Source organism: Prunus dulcis, unplaced genomic scaffold, assembly GCF_902201215.1.
Source record: "Prunus dulcis unplaced genomic scaffold, ALMONDv2, whole genome shotgun sequence".
NCBI classification, from domain to species: Eukaryota; Viridiplantae; Streptophyta; class Magnoliopsida; order Rosales; family Rosaceae; genus Prunus; species Prunus dulcis.
Window position 1 is genome coordinate 1 of NW_023010587.1, and position 8,004 is coordinate 8,004.

Consider the following 8,004-nt stretch of genomic DNA (forward strand, 5'->3'; position numbering starts at 1 on the left):
CACACGATCCGGCCTAGCTGCGAAGCTCAGTCGACTACTGGCTGGGGGCGCAAAACAGAAAAATGTGAGTGGACAAAAAATAAAGTTCAGTTCAGTGCAAACCAACATAATATAACCCCACTGTTTAATAAATCAAGCAAGAAAATCCGAAGGCATCTCAAAATCATCAAAATCAAATAAATATTTATATAGGTCAAAACCAAACCAAAGCCGGATGTCAAATCCGAAATCCAAACAGAACACTAAACAAACCCACCAATTAAATATTATAAGTCCCAAACCAAACTCTCGAAAGCGTACCCATTGGCACGACCGGCAAGGAAGTATCCTTACCGAAAAAAATAAGAATAAATGAATAGTTATATACATATGTAAATTTATACATAATAAGAGATATATATACAAATATACTAATAATATAAATATGACCAATACCTAGTTGTACCGGGGAAACAATCCAACCGGGGGATTGTTTGACTAGTCACCATGGCAGAGTCCCCATGAAGAGTCCTCAATTCACCATGTAACTAGGGAACGAGCCGTCCAACCGGGGGACTAACTCTCAGCCAGCACGTACAGTCGATACCCTCAAAACTTGAACGTCTGTGACCAGTCCTACGCGCGCAGACTACCCAATCAAGGGTCTACAGCAACATCCCGTCAAGGATGCCCCGAGTATCTCAAGTATCCGTATCCAAGTTCCAAATCAGGGGAGGTACATAAGGTAGTGCTTATAGCACTCCAAACTGACATTCTATACTCAACACTTTCCAAAAATCTCATCTCAACAACCCAAGTACCCCACACATAGCCAAACATATATATAAATTCTCAAAATCCATATACATACTCAAGATACTCAAATATGTCAAAACCCAAAATATATTTCTAAAGCCTCATAAAAATATCACTTTCAACAATTGAATAAATAATATATCCAAAATACCATTTAAAACATCATGCATAAAATTTCCCAAAATCCTTATAAAATATACTTTCAAAATCCAACTATGCTAAAGTGCTAAACAAATATCAAATTCAATCCACGAATATAATATATTCAATAAATCATTAAAAACGTTAAGCATGAATCTTTCATCCATAAAACCATGCATAAGATTTGAAAACAAAGTCCACTCACAAGTAGTCCCACACTGCCTGACCCTGAGAGGGTCCCGCCTGCTGTGTTTGCGTGGTCGGAGTACCTATTTCAGAATACAAATACGGGATTAATATAAAGGGTTTCGAATGAGAACTTGAATTAAAAATCCTAATTTCCCGGGTTTCTAGCGAGTGTACGAAGAACGGAACAAACTGGAAGTTCCTAAGAGTTCCACAAGGTTTAAGACACAAGTCCCGTAAGTTTGGTCCAAAAAGGACGGTTAGATCGCTTACGATCGAACGGTTATCGAAAAATCTTCAAACTTTAAATTATTGAATCGGAACATCCGGGGCTCCGATTCATGATTCGTGAAATCTTACTCGTTCAAAGGAAAGTCTAGAGTAACATAAATTGGAATGGAGTCGATCCAACGGTCGGAACCTATCGAACCCGGATAACGCATACTATGCGAAAATCCGTTCGATAGTCAAACGATGTCCGAATTGAGATCCGTAAAATCCTACGCACTCGTGACAACCAGGAGATCGCATTGGGACAAAAATTCACGTTTGCTACAGTGCCCACGCGCCGCCACACGCGCTGGCAGCGCGTGGGTGTCCAAAGCGATAACCCTTCGCCGGAAAAACTCAACACCTCGGCTCAAGACTCCTACCCTAGGTACAACACCCTATTTGGAGTCACTTTTGTTCTTGGGCTTACCCCAAAAACTGACCGGAAGTGGCCGGAATCGGAGACCCAAAACCGGCCAAAACCTAAGTCGAAATTCAGTTAATCTACGCTCAAAATTAACGAAATCCTACCCAACCATCAGCTAGAGCATGGGAAATAGGTAGAAAACCATACCTTACTCGTCCAATTTGGTGGAGAAATGAGAGAGAACGAAGGGCCGAAAGTTTGACAAAAATCTGTCCAAACCGCTACCTTTCATGGCTGATTCCGGCGTGCACGGCGGCGGATCGAGGCGGTGGTTGGGTGGAATGGAAAGTAGGGAGTGTGGTGGTTCCAACGGAACCGGTGCCGCCCCAAGTGGCGGCGTGTGGTGGCGGTGGTGGAGGCGTGAAGGTGGGGTCGTGGCAAGCCAAAACTGAAAAAAAAGGAGAAGAAGGGTCTGGTTTCGCAGGAGAGAGAGGGAGAGAGAGAGAAAGAGAAATCTGGTTTTTAAAAACAACAACTTCGAAATATTTACGGTTTTGCCATTGTCGATGTTTTGATCGTAACTTCTTCGTTACAACTCCGAATCGAGCCCACTACGTGTCTACGGACTCAACTCGATACGATCTACCCAAAAATACCAGCCACTGCCCCAAAATCTGTCCGGGTAATAAAATGACCAAAATACCCCTACCCCAAGGGTAAATTCGAAAATTAACTTGAGAAATTTCTTTATTTGGCTAGTGCTATACTACTATGTGTTTAGGAATTTCTGCGCCAGAATGCGGTGGGTAAGAACATATAAGTTCTTGGCATCTTTAGGTATTTTAGTTATTAGAAAGGGAAAAAAAATTGTTCATGCCATATTTTGGTTAGAAATTAGGTGAAGACTATCCATAGTGGAGGACAGTAATTGTACATGCTTATCTCCTATTGCTTAGGGCCGCTTGTCCCTGCTCGTTCTAAGATTAGGTAGGGCTGGGGCAAAGGGTTTGAAACCTTGGCCCGGCCTGACTATAAATGTAATAAATAATAAATAATAAATATAATACCCAATTAAATACTATACTTCTTCACTCAATTTTCTAACTTGTCAAGGTTTATTCTCTCAAATTTAAAGCTCCAATTTCTCAATCTCTTTAAATCCTCATTCCCTTGGTGGTCGTACTCTTATTAGTTTATGTTTTAAAATCTCAAGCTCCAATTTTCTCAACTTTCTAAATCCTCATCCTTGGTGATGGTGGTGCTCTCATTCTTCTGTAATAAAAAGTTATAAAGGACTTAGAAAAAATGAGTAAACAAGTTGAAAAAAAATGCACAGGCCATTAAGCTCCTCTAAGCCTGCCCCGAGCCTTGAAATTTGAAACTCAGATCGGCCTAGCACTAAAATTCTAAAAAGCCCGTTAGGCCCGGCTGAGCATCACATATGGGCATTGATTAACCGATAAAAATTTGTCCATTCTTACATGAAGTGTTGCTCATTCCTTTGTTTAAAAAAAAAAAAAAAATTTATAGAAGATTTAGAAGAAAAAAGAGAGTAAACAAAATATAAAAAAAAGGCCCGGCCCATCTAGGCACATGGATAGCCCGTCCCGTCAATGCTGTCTAGGCCTAAATACTCCTTCACGCAAAACAACGGTGGTCAGACTATAATAAGTGGAAAGTTATAAGGGGTTCACTTTATAGCCATCAGATCAATCCAAGGGCTGGGGAGAATTGAGATAAAGTTTCACAATCGGGTAGGTGAGGAACCCAAACCCGAATTGAATATCCAGCACGTCCAAAAAGAAGAAGAAGAGGGAAGCACGTCCGAAAAAGAAGAAGAAGAGCGAAGCACGTCCGAAAAAGAAGAAGAAGAGGCAAGTTCGAAGTTTGAACAGAAAAAACTCATCTCTCTAAAACCCAGAGGTCTGAGAAACGGTTGAAGGCAACAGCTAACGACAGTTGAAGGCAACGATTCGCCACTCCGTTCTCCAGACCCTGAAAAAGTATTTATTTTGAGTAGAAGGGGCAAAGGTGTGGATTCCAAATCAGTGAAGGGGCGAAGCAGTGGAAGGGGAAGGAGAGAAGCTGTATTCGTTGGAAGTGGTAGGTTCCATTTGTGGAGCAAAGAAACAGAAAGACCCCACACAGACACCTTGCAATAACCAGCATTTGGTGAGTAATTTATGGAATTTGAGTTTAGGGTTAGAGTAATGGTTTTCCCCAATTTGTACCATAAATTTTGTTGGATTTGGCATCTCTTCTTTGTGCTTCAGTTGCATGTTAATTTTTGCTTGGGTATATGTTAAAAAAAGAATGAAAATCAAGTCAATAACAAGTGAATAACATGTCAATAATGATATGAATAAGATAATGGTGTTGAATTGGAGGAGGCCCTCAAAACCTTCCACATTTGAAGCAGTGCATAGTGCAGATTATCTCTCTAGCGCTAGAATATATATATATTTTTTGAAATAAATATGATTTCCTTTGTTACTAAATTTGCCTGAGAAACATGAGAACAGATAATAATAAACTCATGAATAGAAGTGCAAAGCATTTGATGAGTAATTTATGGAATTTGAGTTTAGGGTTAGAGTAATGGTTTTCCCCAATTTGTACCATCAATGTTGTTGGATTTGGCATCTCTTCTTTGTGCTTCAATTGCATGTTAATTTTTGCTTGGGTATATGTTAAAAAATGAATGAAAATCAAGTCAATCACATGTCAATAACATGTCAATAACATGTTAGTAATGATATGAATAAGATAATGGTGTTGAATTGGAGGAGGCCCTCAAAACCTTCCACATTTGAAGCAGTGCAGAGTGCAGAGTACCTCTGTGGCGCTAGAATTTATATATTTTTTGAAATAAATATTATTTCATTTGTTACTAAATTTGCCTATGAGAAATGAGAACAGATAATAATAAACTCATGAATAAAAGTGCAAAGCATTTGAAATAAAGGTTGATCTATGACGATTGTGGTTGACTGAAGAAAAAGCTAGAAAGAAAGAAGGATGTGGCAATTGCTTAGCAAGCAGATAGCAGAGTAGATGCTTTGCTTTGCTTCCTTCCACTATATTTCTTATTTATTTATTTTGTGTTGTGTATGAGATGACAATAATTGTCATGTGTGTGAAGTGCAGAACTTGCCTAGATTGCACTCACACTCACTCATGCATCAACCATTGATTAGAGTTTGGATCCATAAATAAAACACATGAAATTGTTTGTAATTCACATAATCATTGCATTAACAGGTATTTGCACAAAATTTGTCATATTGCTTTGATGATGTTAAAGCCTGTGATCAGTAATCCCTATGCTCATGTACTTTGTAAAATTTGTAATGTGCCTGGTTGACTAGTTGTGATTGTGCAAATACGTGGTAATATATGTGTTCACGTTATTTCACATTGTATTTGAGGAAATGGGATCCAACGTGGAGCTGGTATGGCCAGAGGCAGAGGCATATTCGTCACGGGTGAACAACTGCTCACATGCAAATTCATCTCTAGCTGCAATTCGAGCGAAGTTGAGTGCGGAACAATTAGAACAATTCAAGACATCATGCTTTGGCCATCTTCTGAATATAGATAAGATTCAGTTTAGCGGGCAGATTGTGCATGGGGTTGTGTTGCATAGAGTAGCGGGGCAGGGTGTGAAAGACTTGGATGGACTGAGTTTCTTATTAGGGTGTGACGTTGCTCAGTTCACTCGTGAGGATTTCTGTTTGATCACAGGGCTTCGTTTTGGGGAAGTGCCTGAAGTTTCCAGTGGAGAGAGTGATGAAATTAGACTTCAGAAAAGATATTTTATAGACGAAGGAATTACATGCAATGCTTTAGAAGAAGCATTTCTGAGGTGCACAGAGGAAGATGACATCTACAAGCTAGCTTTTGTTTACTTTGCTGAGTTAGTGGTTTTGGGAAGGGACAAACATTTGAACATCAATCTAAATTACCTGACCCTTGTAGAGGACTTGGATGCGTTCAACAGGTATCCGTGGGGTTCGGTGTCCTTTGACAAAACCCAAGACAGTCTATTTTCTGCACCAACAAAGTATGTGAAAAGCTTTGAAAATGAAGAGGGAAAAGGGAAGGGGAAAAGTAAGGTAACGGGAACAAGCCGGAGAAATGAGAAGGGCAAGAAGGATAAGCATGGTGAAGCGCAAAGGAGTGGCTGGAGTTTTAAAGGTTTCACGTATGCTTTTCTTTAAAACATAAATAATGACTTTTGTCCTGTGAATTGTGTAGATTTGGGTATATGAATTAATTCCAAGAATGGCAGACCTGAATTACTGCAAGGTTGTTGATCCGACCGCTGTCCCGCGTATTTTGCGATGGAGAACTACTACGTCTGTTCCAGAGATGAGAAAGTTGAACAATTATTTTTTCCAGAGTAAAGAGGCACTACTATGTTTTACTGTTTGCGCGACAGAAGTTTGCGCGACGAATACAATTTCGTCGCGCAAAACTCAATAAAGCGACGACAAGAAATACTCGTCGCGCATAAAAGTTAGAACTTGCGCGACCAAGTTTTTCGAAGCGCAAAACATATTAGAGCGACAGGAAAACAGTTTCGTCGCGCAAAGGGAAAAAAAAACAAACCCGGGTACTCTTTTGGCGCCAAATACTTTCGCGGCGAGACAACTCGTCGCATAAGAAAACATAGCGCGACGAGGAAACATTTCGTCGCGTAAGAGCGAGGTGATTTGGCTGCGAAAACTCTTGCGACGACAGTTTTCGTCGCAAAAGAGAACTTAGCGCGACAAACAATGTTATCGTCGCGTAAGAAAACGAAGGATTGTTTTAATTTGGCGCCAAAAATAATTGAGGGCGATATTTCAGTTTGCGCGACGAAACTGATTTCGTCGCGTAAAAGAGATGTCGGTACAATCTTGCGCGACGAAACGTATTTGTTACGCGACGGAATTTTGTTTTTGGGCGACGAGAACTAGAATTTGCGCGACAAAATCTTGCGCGACGGAAATATATTCCGTCGCCCAAAAGTTTTTTTTGTCGACAAGTTTTCACGCGACGAAAAAACTCGATTTGTGCGACGGAAAAAAGGTTTTGGGCGACGGTAGTTTGCGCGACGAAACTTGTGATTCGTCGCGCAAAGTTTTTTCATCATATCAGAACATTGCCTTTGCAGAGGCAGAATGGAAAAAAATTTCCTTTCTGCCTCTCTCTCAACTTCTCTCCCGCTGTCTCTGCTGGAAATTCAGTACGTTCATCGGGTAAGTATTTGTTGTCGTTTCTTTTTAAGTATTAATGTAAATTCGTACTGACGCTATTAATTTTCTTCTCGTTAGGGATATTTGTAATTAGCGATTGGTGGAGAACGATTGAGAAGGTATTTTATTCGTTTTATATATTAAAAATGTTAAAGTTAGTTTGTTATGTGTACATTTTTTTTTTTGAAGTTATATTTATATTATGTTGTTAAATTGTGCGTGACGTAGCACAATGTGTTGTGATGTACGAAGTTAATTGAAATTAACTTCGCACTTTTATTTGTATGTTTAGTAACATTTAACATTTAGTTTCCCGTTCGAGATTAGTTGGATTTCGTACATGGATGCGTAAAGCATGATTGCGGTCCAATTAATTCTTGAATTGTCCCACTATTTGGACAGTTTGGTAATGCATAGTGTTGTCACGTAATCCACGGCTACAGGATTAGGTTTCGATTGTGGAGATTTCGGTGTCATCTCAGTACGTTCTTCGGGTGGTACGTAGGTATTAATACCTATGCCCACCTCAAGAACTGTATCGAGATGCTGCCGAAATTCATCCATGTTGAAATCTAATCTCATGTAGCCGTAGGTTACGTGATAGAACTATGCATTCCCGAATGGGATAGGGCCCTTACCGGAGGCATAAGGTGACATTATAACTTCGTATGAAGTTGTTGTGATTGTTATGTTGTGATTATGGTTTCAGGAATTATGAGCAGAAGGTGGATACATAACCCGAATAGATGCTCAGACGAATACTTGGATGGAATCGAGGATTTTATTGAGTTTGCACGTAGACACAACCCGGGTGCAACTAGAATCCGATGTCCTTGTAGGAGGTGTAATAACACGTTGTGGGAGACAATTGAAAATGTTGGATTTCATTTAGTAAGGAATGGAATGATTGAGACATATAGCATTTGGAACCTTCATGGGGAACAATTAGACCATGCTTCGTCTTCAAATGCCACAAGAATGGATAGTGTTGAACCTATTGTGGAT

General features: G+C 39.9%; 1 long non-coding RNA gene across 1 annotated transcript; it reads right to left on the reverse strand.

Annotated features, from left to right (window-relative positions):
* On the reverse strand, positions 1-2,236 carry LOC117613760. The gene is made up of 3 exons (XR_004583792.1): positions 1,967-2,236; positions 1,142-1,205; positions 1-41 (listed from the first exon to the last, which is right to left on the reverse strand). It is a non-coding gene; the product is annotated as an uncharacterized LOC117613760 (long non-coding RNA).
* Positions 2,237-8,004: the final 5,768 nt, after the last annotated feature.